At 38.4% G+C, this 16,281-nt stretch overlaps 1 pseudogene; it reads left to right on the forward strand.

Annotated features, from left to right (window-relative positions):
* Nucleotides 1-281: 281 nt before the first annotated feature.
* Nucleotides 282-1,781, forward strand: LOC112396511 (elongation factor 1-alpha 1 pseudogene; annotated as a pseudogene).
* The last annotated feature ends 14,500 nt before the right edge of the window (nucleotides 1,782-16,281 follow it).

A 16,281-nucleotide genomic window follows, 5' to 3' on the forward strand; every position in this document is an offset into this window, starting at 1 on the left:
ATACTATAATAAGGAAATAATAAAAAATGCATTCAAAGATTATTCAAAAGATACATCAAATATATTCATCACGGAATTGATGAGAGAGGAAATAATTATAAATTCCCTAACTAAAATTCCAAACACTAAACGTATGATTAAATGCTTATACTGGAGTTGGCCATTTTTTTTAAACTTAATTGAGGGAAATCCTCCATATATAATTTTAGTACAGCTTTTTTGCAACATGTTTGCTTCCAGAACACAGGTGCCATGGAAACCACCACTAAATCTAAGCCAAGATGGGGAAAGAAAAGACTCATATTAACATCAACATCATTGCACACATAGATTCAGGCAAGTCCACCACTACTATCCATGTGACCTACAAATGTGGTAGGATTGACAAAAGAACCAATGAAAAGTTTGAAAAGGAGGCTGCTGAGATGGGAGAGACCTCCTTCAAGTATGCCTGGGTCTTGGGTAAACGGAATGCTTAATGAGCTTGCTATCACCATTGATAATTCCATGTGAAAATATGAGACCAGTAGTACATGACAGTCATTGATGCCCTAGGACTCAGGGACTTTAACAAAAACATGATTATAGGCACATCTCATACTAACTCTCCTGTACTGATCATTGCTGCTAGTATTGGTGAATTGGAAGCAGGTATCTCCAAGAATGGGCAGACCCATGAACATGCCCTTCTGGCTTACATACTGGTTGTGAAACAACTAATTGGCGTTAATAAAATGGATTCTACTGAGCTACTCCTCAGCCAGAGGGATAATGAGGAAATCGTTAAGGAAGTCAACACCTACATTAAGAAAATTGGCTATAATCCAGACACAGTAGCTTTTGTGCTGGTTTCTGGTTGGAATGGAGAAAACATGCTGGAGCCAGGTACAAATATGCCTTGGTTCAAGGGAACAAAAGTCACCCATAAAGATGGCAGTGCCAGTGGAACCACAGTGCTCAAATCTCCAGATTGTGGCCTGTGCACCAATTCTTCTAATTGGCAGGCCTTTAGGTTTGTTCTTCCAGGACATCTACAAAATTGGTGGTACTGGTACTGTCCCTGTGGGTTTAGTGGAGACTGGTGGTCTTTTTTTCTTTTTAAAGATATGTTTAAGTTCTAAACCCCAGTACTTGTGAATTGTTACCATATTGGAAAGAGTCTCTTTTTTAAATTAATATTAATTAATTAGGTTGTGCCAGATCTTCGTTGCGGCAGGCGGAAACTGGTATTCTTAAACCTGGCATGGTGGCCACCTTTGCTCTAGTCAACATTACAACTGAAGTAAAGTCTGTTGAAATGCACCATGAAGCTCTGAGTGAAGCTCTTCTGGGGGACAGTGTAGGCTTGTCAAGAATTTGCCTGTCAAAAATATTCATCCTGGCATTGTGGCTGGTGATAGAAAAAATGACCCACTATTGGAAGCAGCTGGCTTCAGTGCTCAGGTGATTACCCTAAACCACCCAGGCCAAATCAGTGCTGGCTATGAACCTGTGCTGAATTACCAGGCAGCTCACATTGCCTGCAGATTTGCTGAGCTGAAGGGGAAGATTGATCACTACTCCGGCAAGAAGCTAAAAGATGGCCTCGAACTCTTGAAATCTGGTTGCTGACATGGTTGATGTGCTTCTTGGAAGCCCATGTGTTGAACTCTGGCTATCCTCTTCTGGGTCATTTGGCTGTTTGTGACGTGAGATACACCATTGCCGTGCGTGTCATCGAATCAGTGGACAAGAAAGCTGCTGGAGCGGGTAAGTTCACTAAGTCTGCTCATAAAACTTAGTAGGCTACAATAATATTATCCCTAATACCTGCCATCCTAGTCTTAATCAGACTCGTGGTAGAAGGTCTCAGAACTGTTTCTCTCAACTGGCCACTGAATAGCAAAATTTGGTTAATGATAACAATGCAATTCAAAACCTTCAGAGGGAAAAGAGGATGTTTTGTGGATCATTTGGCTTTTTTCTGTGGCAATTTTAAGTTGTTAGTTTTTAAAATCCGTACTTTTTAATGGAAAAAACTTGACCAAAAATCTTGAATTTTGAGACCCTTTAAAACAAAGTTTAATGAGAAAATTCAGGGTAAAAAACAAAATACAAAACTATACCTATAAGATCATCTCCCAAAATCAAAAGAAAATGAAGATATGTAGATACATGGATAAATAGATATACATTTAGAAATGTAGAAAAATGACTGAAGGGCTTCCCTGGTGGCACAGTGGTTGAGAGTCCACCTGCCGATGCAGGGGACACGGGTTCGTGCCCCGGTCTGGGAGGATCCCACATGCCGCGGAGCGGCTGGGCCCGTGAGCCATGGCCGCTGAGCCTGCGCATCCGGAGCCTGTGCTCCGCAACGGGAGAGGCCACAACAGTGAGAGGCCCGCGTACAGCCAAAAAAAAAAAAAAAAAAGACTGAATTCTCTGTTATCCAACTTTTTAAACAATGCATGTGCCTTACATCTCTAACTTGAAATTAAGCTACTTTTTAGAATTTTGTGAATCTGTGAAATTAATCATTAGTCTTATTTTTGGATTTCTTAGCCTGATTGCTTTCAAAATAAAGTATTTGATTTCATAGATAAGCCGAGTCACTAGTTAAAAGCAATAAACAGGGCTTCCCTGGTGGCGCAGTGGTTGAGAGTCCGCCCGCCGGTGCAGGGGGCGTGGGTTTATGCCCCGGTCCGGGAGGATCCCCCGTGCCGCGGAGCGGCTGGGCCCGTGGGCCGTGGCCGCTGAGCCTGCGCGTCCGGCTCCGCAACGGTAGAGGCCACAGCGGTGAGAGGCCCGCGTACCGGAAAAAAAAAAAAGCAATAAACAAAACAAAACACCCTCTACTCTTAAAATTGCAGTTTCTTCATGGATGACATCAGACAAATATCTGGCATGCAAAAAGACAAAAAGATACATAGGAAATCTTGGAAATGTGAGGAAAGTGAGCTGATTCAGGGTTTGGAGAGGCTAAACGTAGAAAGTCCAAGGAAGCTTCTACATAATCCTGATTTGGTCAAGGTAAAGGGTACATAAAAATCACAGGGATTACAGTGAAGAAACCTGAAAAACACTGCCTCAGTCAGGTGATCAAGATAAACATCAACAGGGATAAGTCATGTAGATAGCATCTACTCTTTATATAATGTGATGAAAGTGGCACTTCACTCTTTGTCTTCTTCCCAAAACCAATAGCCTCAGGCATTAATCGTGAGGAACACATCATACAAATCCCAGTTGAGGGACATTCTTCAAAATACCTGACTAGTACTCCTCAAAACTGTTAAAATCATTGAAAACAAGTAAAGCCTCAGAAACTGTCATAACAAGATAAGAGGAGCCTGAGGACACATGATGGCTAAATGCAACATGGTATCCTGGATGGGATCCTGGAACAGAGAAAGGATATTAAGTTAAAAAAAAAAGGAAATTTGAATATAGTATAGATTTTAGTTAAAAATATAATTAATGTATCAATATTGGTTCATTAGCTATAATATTTACCATAAAGTAAGACGCTAATAATAGGGAGAACTAGGTGTGGAATATATCAGAAGTCTCTATACCATCTTTCATAACTTTTATGTAAATCTAAATCTACCCTAAAATGAAAAGTTGATTTAAAAATTATACACACACCTTGCAAAAACAGTGTTTTTCACCACTGCTGACACCATTGACACCCCTCCTTGAGTACAAGCTCTTGAAACAAGGATACTGTTTTATTGATCCTTTATTTTCTATAACTACTTAAACCATGCCTTTTACACAATCATTACGGGATAAATGTCCTTGGAACTGAAAGAGAAGAGAATCCAAAGCCTGGGTCCCAGCTGACTCCACGAAGTTTCTGTTAAGATGTACTTTTCCCATTCCCAGCAATTATTGTAGAATTTATTCTTACTTTGAGAGAAGGACCTATAATGGTGGACTGAAGTTGAAAAAAAGAAAAAAAAAATGAACACAGGTAGCAGCCATCACACTCACGTCCACACATATGAATCTCATAGAACCTGTAGGCATGTTAATTTAGAAAATTACCTAAAATTTCATTGCTTAAAGCTTGAAAGTCAAAACAGGGAGAACACATTAAAGAAGATAACACATAAGACCTGCATTTTGAAGGTTGTTCTGAGGATTAGATAAGAAAAATATATGTGAATGCCTTTTAAAATCACCACACAATCAAATAGCAGTGCTTAAATTTCCTCAGGTGTGGAGCATCTGAAAGTCAGTGTTCCTTGGAGATCACAGTGAATATTGATGTGTTGAATTTCATCAGGGGAACCGTTTTTTTTCTTTTTTTTTTTTTTTTTTTTTGGTACGCAGGCCCTTCTCACTGTTGTGGCCTCTCCCATTGTGGAGCACAGGCTCTGGACACGCAGGCCCAGTGGCCATGGCTCACGGGAATGAACATTTTTTTTTTTTTTTTTTTTTTTGTGGTACGCAGGCCTCTCATTGCTGTGGCCTCTCCCACTGCAGAGCACAGGCTCCGGACGTGCAGGCTCAGCAGCCATGGCTCACGGGTCTAGCTGCTCCGCGGCATGTGGGATCTTCCCGGACCGGGGCACGAACCCGTGTCCCCTGCATCGGCAGGCGGACTCTCAACCACTGTGCCACCAGGGAAGCCCAGAGGAACTGTTTTAATAGTAGAAAACTACAATGTAGTGTAGAATAAGATTACAACTGTAAGTTCACGCAACACACACAAAACTATTAAACTCAGCTCAGTGTTTCTTGATGATTTCTTCCATTATTATTCATATGTTACTTTGCACTGTTCTGTTTCCTGCATCTACTTGTAAATTATGTTTTCACTGAAATGTAAGTAAGCATGTATAACTTGTTAATGCTTGTATCCTCTGAATATTAGAGTTTAGCACATAATAGAAGTTATTTATTCAACAAATATTTCTGGAACATTTACTAGAAGATGTGAAATACAGAAAAAGTCCAAGATTTCTGTTCTCATGTTATTGACATTCTAATTCTAATGGGTTAAAATGCTGGAAGGCAATAGGTGTAATGGAAGAAAGGTAGAACAGGTTAAGAGGGAATGGGAGTTGGAAGGGTAAACGAGTTGCACTATTAAGCAGGGTGGTTGCATTGAGAAGGTGGCATTTGAGCGAAAGCTTGAAAGAAATAATGATTTCAGGCAAGCAGATATCTTAGGGGCAAAGCATTTCAGGCAGAAAAATAGGGCACTGGCTCTAAGGTGTGAGTTTACCTGGCATGTTCAGAGAGCAGCCGGGAGGCCAAAGTGCCTGGAGCAGGTTGAAGGAAAGGGAGAGGGGCAGGCAAAGTCAGGATGGCCAGGCCATGTAAGGCCTTGTAGCATGTTATAAAGACTTGTGCTTTCCTCGGCAATGAGATGGGGAATGATTGCCGAGTTCTGAGCAAGTGTCATCATTGGACCTACATTTTCAAAGGCTCACTCTGGCTGCTGTGTGGAGAATAGACTGTGTAGTAGCAAAGGCAGAAGCAAAAAGATCTGTTAGGAGGTGATTGCCATAATCTTTGGTGGTTCAGACCAAAGTAGTGTGTCCATGATGAAAACGAGTTGAATGCTGAATATCTTAAAGTAGAATCAACAGTTTATCGTAGAGTCAACAAATAATTTAAATAATTAAAGATTGGCCAACATTCCTTAGTAAGCGTCATCAAATGCCAAAGGCTTTATAAACATTTATGGGCAAAGAAACTTAAAATAAAACAAAGACCATATCTGCTACATTAATGTTATGTCCCTTACATTTCTATCTTGTCAAGAATGACTAATTGTTGGACTTCAGCCTTAGAACACTGGCACCCAGCTTGCAGGCTCCCAGGGTTTTTTAGGGACAGAGTTTGAGAACCACTAAGCTGTCCAAATTTGAGGAATGATGTTGCTGACACTGCAACTGCTTTTTCCCAGGCATTACGAGGGGCACCTCACCTGTTAAAAGGAACATCATTTTCTGATTTCAGCCTGACATTGGGGAGTGCATCTGAAGCCAGGCAGGTAGAAAGGCTCACAGTACTGAGTCCTAGTTCTGGCTCTGCTTACCAATCGATACCACTTCCTGGTGCTCATTGTTTTGATAAAGATATTAGCAAAGCAACAGTAAAAATTAAAGTGCTCCATAATCCTCAGCACCCACCATTAACTTCTGAAATATTATTGCACGTTAGCTTTTACTGTTACTTTACAAAAGCACTTACTGAAAGGCAGAGAAGCCAAAAAGAGAAAAAAAAAAAAATCTGCCGCTGGCAGTAAAGGGGAGGATGATTGTCTCTTTGCAGATTGCACCTTCCCCTTTCCCAAAGCAGCAAGGGGCACAGAGATCTGAGGCTCCTTTTTGCTGAACTAGGCAAGAAACTGGTAGATAACCTTCTAGAGTGTGTGTGGGCGGGGGCAGAACATGTCCCTCCAAAGATCAATACGTGGGTGGGATGTGTCTCCTGTTTTCCTTCCTCACTGTTCCTTTCTTAGGTCTTTCTTCTCTCTGCTTTCACTGGCCCCCCAGGGATCCAAGCCTGCTTATAGGAAATTAACTGAAATTAGTTATGTACGTTTCATTTGCCCTCTGTCCAGGGGATACACATTAAGTTGTAGAATATCAGAGTTTGCCCACCTCCTATCCATAAGGTGGGGACATTGTTCTATTTATGCAGGTGGTATAGGGAGCATGGCATATTTCCTCAGGGTAGAGAGGAAAGATATTGGTATTTGAGGCATGTTCAGCTCCCTAAATCAGCTACCCAGCAGCAGCCCGTTTAATTCCATGCTTAATTCCAGGTCATGCTGAGAATGTGAGGCCCCAATCTTTCTCTTTACAAAATTCTATCACTCTGTATGCACTTTGCCTCACAGGGCTTTTCTGAAGACGAATGAAATAATGTCATCTGTTCAATGCAAGCCTGTCCCCTCACAACTCAATGAAAGATGCTATGTATTATGACCAAGCGTTCTCTTCAGCTGAACTTAGAAACTGCAGCTGACAGTGTTTCCTGTGTTTATTCACAGTGGTATCTCATTTTGCACAGGGAAGTGGAGGCCCGGGCATTTGCATTTCTCCCAGTGGTTCCACTCTCCTGGCCAAGAAACACATGAAGAAGGGTCTTCACTGGCCCAGAGCCCCTGATAGGATTCCGTTCATGCCCGCCACTCACTGACAGAGAAAGCCCCCCACAAGAAGGCTGGGATCTCATAAAGAGCTCTGCCAGATTCAGGAAGACGTGGCTTTTTGTTCAGCACCATAGGACCCTGTGTGACACTCCACGGCCTGGGCTAGGGGCTGTCACAGCAGCCTTTCACAATTCAAAGAGAAAGGGAAAATAGCTTGCCTTTGAGCATCAGAGATGTGGGAGAGGCAGGAATCAAATCATGAATAAATAAATAAAAACACCAGCAGCTGTGATATTTAAAACAGACAATCACTATAACAGCAAATGACAACACCGCAGCCTGCAGAATCTGCTAATAAACTGTCTGCTGTGACTGTTATTAAAGATAAACTTATGAGCCATGATTATTCAACCATTAAACCTAAGTGGAAATCAAAGGAAAATCTGTCTCAGATGATATGTTTGGTGCCGTGTGGCCTAGGAAAATTACTCAACAAATTTGTATCCTGATGTCTCTGTCCTCTAAGGATTGGCCCCTTGAAATGTGGGTACTATTTATGCAGAAGCTTTCCTTCTTTTTTCTTTTAATTATAATTTTAGTTTGCTAAAATGTGGCTTTTTTATTTTTAATACATTGCTATAATAAGCACATCTCGCCTCATTATCTATGGAATAACAGAAATGCCATTCAATTCAGCAAGGGCACAGCTAGTAAAGCAAGAATCTAAGACCTTCCTCAGATCCACCTGCTGACCGGAGCACCTTCAGCTCTCAGGCTGATGTTGAAAAAGCTACCAAGAAGTCTGGATTGTGGGTAGCTTTGTCAATGTATTAGCTAATTTCACCTAACAAGGATCCAGTTCCAATTCAGAGGTCACCGGATTCACATTTCACTTGGATCTCAATCACTGCCATTGATATTATAGTCTGTGAATGGTTAATAGGAAGAGTGGCCTATTATGGCAGAAACAACATTATAGAATAAGATTATTATATGAGCATGCCATTTTGAAGACATAACAGGATGTTCCAGATTGAAAATAATCTTCAGTTAATGTCCTATATTATTATTATACACAGGCTGCAGCAGAGCAAAACAGAGTCAGAGCTATTCAATCTGGTAGGGTTTTCAAGGATTGCCTTTCAAATTTCTGCTTGATATTAGTATTTCCTAAGAGCTTTGAATTAGGAATTTGAATTAATCTCCAATAATCAGGGTAATAGTCTTTAATTAAAAAAAAAAGAAACAATACTAACTACTAAATTTGCACTACCTGAAGTGCAAAAGCATGTGACAGGTTAAGGGGATAGTCAATAAAACTTCACCTTTTTTATATCCTGCATTTTTTGTTTTCTTTTTGCCCTTTCCACCTCACCTGCTTTTATGTCTCCATTTAATGCTTTCTTCTTCAGAGAGATTTATTGTAGTTGGGGGTCCCCATCCTTTGTGCTCAAATGTCTGTAATAAAATGTACCTGTTTGGTACATCTTATATATTCAAAATGTTTATATACATTTTGAAAGAATAAATTAATAAATGGCCTAAGAACTTGGATACAGGCCTAATTCTCAAATTATTCCAGGTTAAGACACACATAAGGGAAATAAACATGGTGTTTATAGTACATATGAAAGTCAAGAGGCCAAGCACCAGCTTCATTCAAATACAATGAGTAGGAAAGGGCCAAAAAACGTCTGGACTGGAGATTCAAAATGTTGGTGCTGGAACTTCAGGGTGACAATCACATAAGTAACATTTACTGTGAATTCATGGAGCGCTTCAAAAAACTGTAAGACAGAATTCAGACAGAATTCTCATGCATGGCTGGATGTTAGAATCACCTGGAAAGTTGTGTTTGTTTGTTTTCCTTTTCAGTCCAAATTCCCAGGTCACCTCCCAAAACAGAAAAATAAAATTATCTGGGAAGAGCACCCATGAACCAGTCTTTATTTTTGATAACAGCTACTGAATGGGCAGCTTAGCCTCCCCTTGACTTTCATCTATTCTGTGAGCCACTCTGTGAGAGGAATGAAGGCGCTTGAAGTAGCCATTATTTCAACAAAACCACGGTTAACCTAAACATTACCTACTAAGACAACTGAAGTAATATGTGGAACAATAGAACTAGATCATATACTCAATCCCTGAATATCGCAAAATGAAAGTGAAGCTAAAATAAACCTCTTTGGATTCAACAGGTGAATGATACAGTATGATCTAGGAAATAGACAAGAGCTTTTCTTTTACTGGACATTTTTATAATGAAAGTTTATGCGGGAGAAGTAAAGCCACATGCTGCATCTAAAGAGACCCTTCTGCTCCCAAAGACCCAACAGTAATCTGAAATACTGTTTTCATTTTCCTGATGTGAGAGCAGAATTTGCCTGTTCTTGAGATAGATGTGTTCCTTATAAGTTGTGCAAACTTGAAATTTTTTAAGTAGTTGAAATTATGAGCTCCCTATTTAAAGAAAACGTGAAATGAATTTTTTTTTTGTATTACAAAGTATTTAGAGTTTTAAAAACAGCCCCTGAATGTGTTTGTTTTATACTGTAGAACTGTATAATAACTAACTTATTATTACGTAGGCTTGGGTATTATGCTAAACTCTGAAACACAAAACCACATATGACAAAAGTCTGCTGTAACCTAGCTAGAAATTACTAGGAAACTGGTTGTACCAAAATTTGGGGAAAAAAGGACATATCTGCTTTATGAAAAAAACACATGACTAAAAACATAGTTTAATGATTACTCTTACATGCTAAAGTCAACAGTTCTTAATGTGGATACACCATCATTTTGAAAGTGGAAAAGAATATAATGTGTTGTACCTTATGCCAGATTTTCAGAAATGTGTGTGTTCCTTAAAGTGAATCACGCCTTTGGAACTCACATTTATATGAAACTTTGTATTTTCCAACTTTTATTCATATGAACTATTTAAATGTATCCTCTTTAATGAGACTTTTTAAGAATTATGTATAGGAAACTAAGCCATGAAGCAAATATCCACTATTGTTGTTGTCCCCATTTTACAGACGGAGAAAATAGATTCAGGGAAATTAAGAGTTCTGTCCAAGGTCACACATGGAGCCAGTGATAGAAATGGAAATTCAATTTGCACTTTCTGCCTCCCAGCTCATTTTCATCAGACCACAGATATAAAGAAACAGCTTGTAAATGTTAATGAACAATTTTCCTTTGGCTCCGTATAAAGTAGAGACAAAATGTCACTTTGTAGGACCCAGAAATGAGTTCTTGGCCCAAAATAGGGTTGCCATCAATTTTCATCCAAAATTTAGAGTGTATTTAGACAAAAAATCCAGCAATAATGGCCATTTTGTCCACAGTGGTTAAAAAAGAAAAGAAAAAAGTTTCTCAACAAGTCTATCCTTTGCTTTGAGCTGGTTCATAAGTCAGTTGGTCTTTGGGTGAAAGGAAATGAAACATTCATCACCTGTGATGACCAACTATTCATATAGAAGACCTCAAAGTAAAGAAGCAATTATACTATTTATGTGGTAAGCCCTCATCTTAAAGCTATAAGTAAACAAGTTAAGTATCAGATTCTCCTCACAGAATACCTTGGGAAGGTGGGGTAGGAAGGTGAGTAGGAAAGAACTGAAGACCTACACCAGAGCCTGGCACCTTACCGAAGGTATGTGGTACAAGTTTTGGGGGGAAATTCTTATTTTCCACCTCTTCTGTTTCTTTTCATATGGATGACTATGACAATGTAATGTGTTAGCAGTGCAATCCTGGTCTTCCTACATCCCCTCATTCACTCTACCCTCACTAGTGACTTTGGAAGGAGAAACTGGCAGGTATAGTTGGAGCCTTCCTCTTCTCTGTTTTTTGAGTCAGTCTGTCTATGGAGATCATGGGCTCCTAATTATGTTTTACCATGCATAAGCCTCTCTACTGAGAGACCCTGTCCCCTTATTGGAGATGTCTTAAATAATTCTCCAAGAAGCAGACTCTGAAATAGAGATTTGCCTTCTAGATTTGAATGGGGTTCTCTTTCCTAATTTGGAAACAAGGCCAAATTTTTATGTCAATTTCTAAGACCACCAAACTTACAAACAAGAAATTAATCCATCCATGTTCCCATAAACATTCACCTAGAAATTAAATAGTATATTTAAAGCTTTTTGGAAGAATTTAGTAAAGGGTAAGTATGTGCTCAAACCTGTATGGTGACCATTAAAACACATTTGTGTCTGTGGGGCCAAGACAATTCAATGGGAAAAGAATAATCTATTCAACAAACGGTGCTGGGAAAACTAGATGTCAACATGTAAAAGTGTGAAGCTGGACCCCTACCTCATCCCACGTACAAAAATTAAGTGAAAATGGATCATAGGTCTAAACATAAAAGCTAAAACTATAAAACTCTCAAAAGAAAATATAAGAGTAAATCTTTGTTACCTTCAGTTAGGTAATGGCTTCTTAGATATGATACCAAGTGCACAAATGATTTTTTAGAAGTGGATAAATTGGACTTCATCAAAATGTAAAACTTGTGTTTCAAAGGACACTATAGAGAAAGTGAAAATATAATCCACAGAATTGGGGAAAATATTTGCAAATTATATATCTGATAAGGGACTTATATCCAGAACCTATAAAGAACTCATACAATTCAAAAATAAGACAAATAACCCAACTTTTAAAATAAGCAAGTAATTTGAAGACATTTATTGAAAGAATATACCAATGGCAAAAATAAGCACATGAAGATACTCAGCATCATTAGTCACGAGAGAAATGCAAATCAAAACTACAATGTACCACTCTAACACACTATCATGGCTAAAATAAAAAGCAACCAACAGTTACAAGTTTCGGTACAGATATGAAGAAAATCAAACCCTCAAATATCGTACATTGTTGGTGGGATTTTATAATAGTACAGCCACTTTGGAAAACGGTGGAAAGTTCCTCAAAATATTAAAGAGTTAACACGACCCAACAATTCCACTCCTAGTTCTACACCCAAGAGGAATAAAACATATGGCCAAAAAAAAATGTGTTCATGAATATTCTCAACAGCATTATTCATAATAGGCAAAAAGTGAAAGCAACCCAATGTCCATCAGCTGATGAATGGATAAGCAAAATGTGGTGTATCCAGTCAGTGAAATATTATTTGATCACGAAAAGAAATGAAGTACTGGTAAACCTTGACAACAGTATGTTAAGTGAAAGAAGGCAGACACAAAAGGCCACTGTGATAGTTAATTTTCTGTGTCAACTTTATTGGCCTAAGGGATACCCCAACAGCTGGTAAAACACTTTCTGGGTATATCTGTGGGGTGTTTCTGGAAGAGATTAGCATTTAATTCAGTAGACTGAGTGAAGAGATCCACCCTCACCCATGTGGGTGGACATGATCCAATACATTGGGGGTTCTAATGGAACCAAAAGGTGAAGGAAGGGCGAATTCCCTCTCTTCTTGAGCTGGACATCTATCTTCTGCCTTTGGACATAAGTACTCCCTGTTCTTGTGCCTTCAAGCTAACCCAAGTTTATCTACCAGTTTCTCTATTTAATATCCTTTGTTTAGAACTGTATTACTCAGCATTTCACCCAAATCCATCTGATTCTTTACCTTCTTCTTGTCCTTTTACAGTCCCTAAAATGCCCCACTACCTTATCTCTTTATAGGTTGATTCTACCTATCTTTCAAGGCTCTTATAAAATGCGGTCTTCTCTGTGGAGCCATTGCTGATTTTCTCCAATTAAATGTACTTCCCCCCACCCCCTGCTTTGCTTTGCAGTTGACTCTGCTTTGTATTAGTTATCTATAAGTTTATATTGTTTTCTTTCCTTCTAGGGCCATCGCAGTAGCCATCCACTGAGTGAGTGACAGCAGACTGTACATCATTCCACTCTATGACATTTACAGCATTCAAACTTGCCAGTGGTAGGGATTCAAATATTTGCTGATTGGATTGAATTATCTGTCAAGTGCACAGTTTTTCAACTTCATATGCATGTATAGAGATAAAACATTACATTATTACTCAACATTTAAAAAATCAGAACTTTAACCTATTAAACTATCCCTTCATGTTGAATGTTCTGACATGGGAAGCAGCCGCATAGCACGGGGAGATCAGCTTGGTGCTTTGTAACCACCTAGAGGGGTGGGATAGGGAGGGTGGGAGGGAGACGCAAGAGGGAGGAGATATGGGGATATATGTATATGTATAGCTGATTCACTTTGTTATACAGCAGAAACTAACATACCATTGTAAAGCAATTACACTACAATACAGATGTTAAAAAAAACAAAGTCATGCCCCGCCAAAAAAAGGAACATCATATATATTTATATATTTATACTGTGATATTATCTTAAAATTTAAAAGCAAGATGAAAGATGAAATATGTTTCCTGATATAGTAACATCCAGTTTTATTCTTATGAAAGAGAATTTTCCAGATGATAAATGCTTACCTTTTCAAGTTCCAGAATTTTAAATAATTTTTATATATTTAGGAATGAAAATTTTACTAAATTATACTGCATATATTCGTATATGACAAGAGGGCTACAGTTTATTGAGGAGTCATCCTCAAAATTATAATGTTATATTAAACAAAGAACCTCAATTATCACCTTACACCTAAGTTGACTAGCATCTCTGAATTGAAAACTGAGGCAAGTCCAGTAAGCTGCATTCCCATGAGCTATATATCCCATTTGCCATGTATTTCTTCTTCATAGAATGTCTTCACTCTGAAAATAGGGACTGTGCCTTCTATTTCTCTGTGTCAATTTTATTATGTTTCCGTGTGTGCAGAAAACCAGTTATTGCTGACTTTCATTTTATAAAAAGAAATAGATTACCCTTTAAAAGGAAAATCCTGCTTTTCAAAAGGTTGAATAAAATAGTAGTTTTTTACAGCTTTAAATAAAAATCCAGCTGGTTAAATTAAAGCCATTGAAAGAAGCTTAATTGAGGAATATTTTTTGGCTCTGAGCCCACTATTTTTTCATTTGATTGTAAATTGGATACGTTTGATTCACTTCAGACTCTTGTCTTTCAGTATTTTATTTTTCTGAGACCAGTAAATAAGTGTTAAGAGCCATGTTGAGCTCCGTTAGACTACTTTCTTCACTTAATTACCCATTTTGGCTGTATTATTGCCAGCCAGGCTTTTGTTTGTTGACACTTTTATTGAATGTGCAAGAAATGTTGATATCTTCATATATTGTTTTGACCCTTCACTAACCCTCTTTGTCGGTTATTTCTTTCATCTGAAATATCTTCTTCCTCCATGCTTTTATTATCCATCTATCAAAGCATGCCCTTTTTTCTTCTATAAAATTATGCCAACTTGTGTCCTTCAGGAGCCTCTCTAGAGGATGTCACCTCTTATTTTTAAGCCAAGAAGACCCTGGGTTTCTATGATGGCAGAGAGTTTTATCATCTTTCTTTGCCACAATGATGTGCTGTCTTTTAGAGGGAGAGGTGGACAAAATTGGTGAGGTGTGGAAATGTCTGAAAGCCGTGAAGGACTGCTTGTAGAAAAAATTGCCTTTTCTGAGGCCTTATTGATGACTTGTGCTTTGTTAATACAAGGTATCTGCTAAGTTAAGCAACTTTCAAGTAATGTCAACAATTGAAACCTGATTCTCATGCCCATACTCTTTCCCCTACAATTCCCAGTCTCATTTCTTCCTAAGTTTACAAACTTGGAGTCACATTAAAAACTTAAGCCTCTTCATTACTCTTATCTAGTCTTTTTTCATATGAAATATTCACATACTCATATATTTGGACATGTACTATGAGGTAAACAATGTGAAGATACAATAATATACACGTTGGAGATATATTCAGTTGGCTGAATGAAAAGGGAACACAGCACAAGAGTGGGTCAGGATGGGGAGAGGATACTTTTAGACCGGTTGAGCTTGAGTTTTCTTTTAGGTATTCAAGTGGAGATAACCAAACTGCAGATGGATATACAAATTTTGGTTCAAATAAATAGATTTTGATAGACATATACTAATAGCTAACATTTGTTGAGTACACACTTTACTACTATATGATGCTTTTCCTGTTTCTGGATAAGAGTTATAAGCCTATTGATGGTAAATGACATCATTCCAATGGATATGATCTCCTAAATAGTGGAAGAAGAGTACCTAAGACAGAAACCTAAGGAATACCAAATATACTGATTCTTCCCTGTAGTCTTTAGGATTCACCTTCTATTCTGGCAGTTCCTGGGAATCCATGTCTGTATTCCAGCATCAACCATTTTAGCAGCTTCTCCTTATCCAACCTATCTTAAAACAAATCCAGGAACTGAAGTTCCAAGCCTGCCTTCTGAGAACGTGAATGGACTTTAATTTGCACTTTGACCACATAAAAACTCCTGGTCATAAGCGTGAAGATTCTACCCATTATTAGACCTTTCTTGCCCCTGCTACTTTCCATTATATACTCTTCTCTAGCCACACAAACAAAATTAATGTGACATCTGTTTCCAAATCTCATTTTTTTCTAAAATGCTTCTACCCACCTTTAGCTCATTGTGCTCCAAAATATCTCCCACCTCTCCAGTAAAAACGTACTCCTCTTCTTCAGATAGCCTTTTTATATAAACTCCTACTTAACCCACTTCCATCTCACTCCCATTATAAATCACCATGATTGCTCAATATGCATAGGCAATTCTGTGCAGATGTTGCTAGAAGCAAATGTTTATCTGTTTCTCTAATTTTGTTTATAAATGATCAGAGAATGGGCTACTCTAGTTCATCACAGGTTCAAGTTAATAGAGATATGTAATATACACTGCATGAATGGCCCATTGTGTGGTATTAAAATTCAGTAATAGCCTCAAACCTAAACTATACTGAAAATATTTTAATCTTCCTTTAATGATTCTGAAAGCACTTTAGGGTTTTGCAGAGTCTCAAGGTTATCATTATCATCATCCTATATATGTAGGGAAATAAGAAAGATTTCCAGTTCATATGTTATCAGATTGATCAGCTTTTACTGCATTTCTTTAGGTTTGCCTTACCTCCCCATTATGTTCTAAGATCTTTAAGAGCCAAAATCGTACCTTCTATTTATTTTGCATTTCACACAGACTTTACACAAATGGGTGTAAAATTCATATTTGTTATCGTTAGATTAGAGATTAGAGCGCACAGGG

This window comes from Neophocaena asiaeorientalis, unplaced genomic scaffold, assembly GCF_003031525.2.
Source record: "Neophocaena asiaeorientalis asiaeorientalis breed wild unplaced genomic scaffold, Neophocaena_asiaeorientalis_V1.1 scaffold122, whole genome shotgun sequence".
Lineage (NCBI taxonomy): Eukaryota > Metazoa > Chordata > Mammalia > Artiodactyla > Phocoenidae > Neophocaena > Neophocaena asiaeorientalis.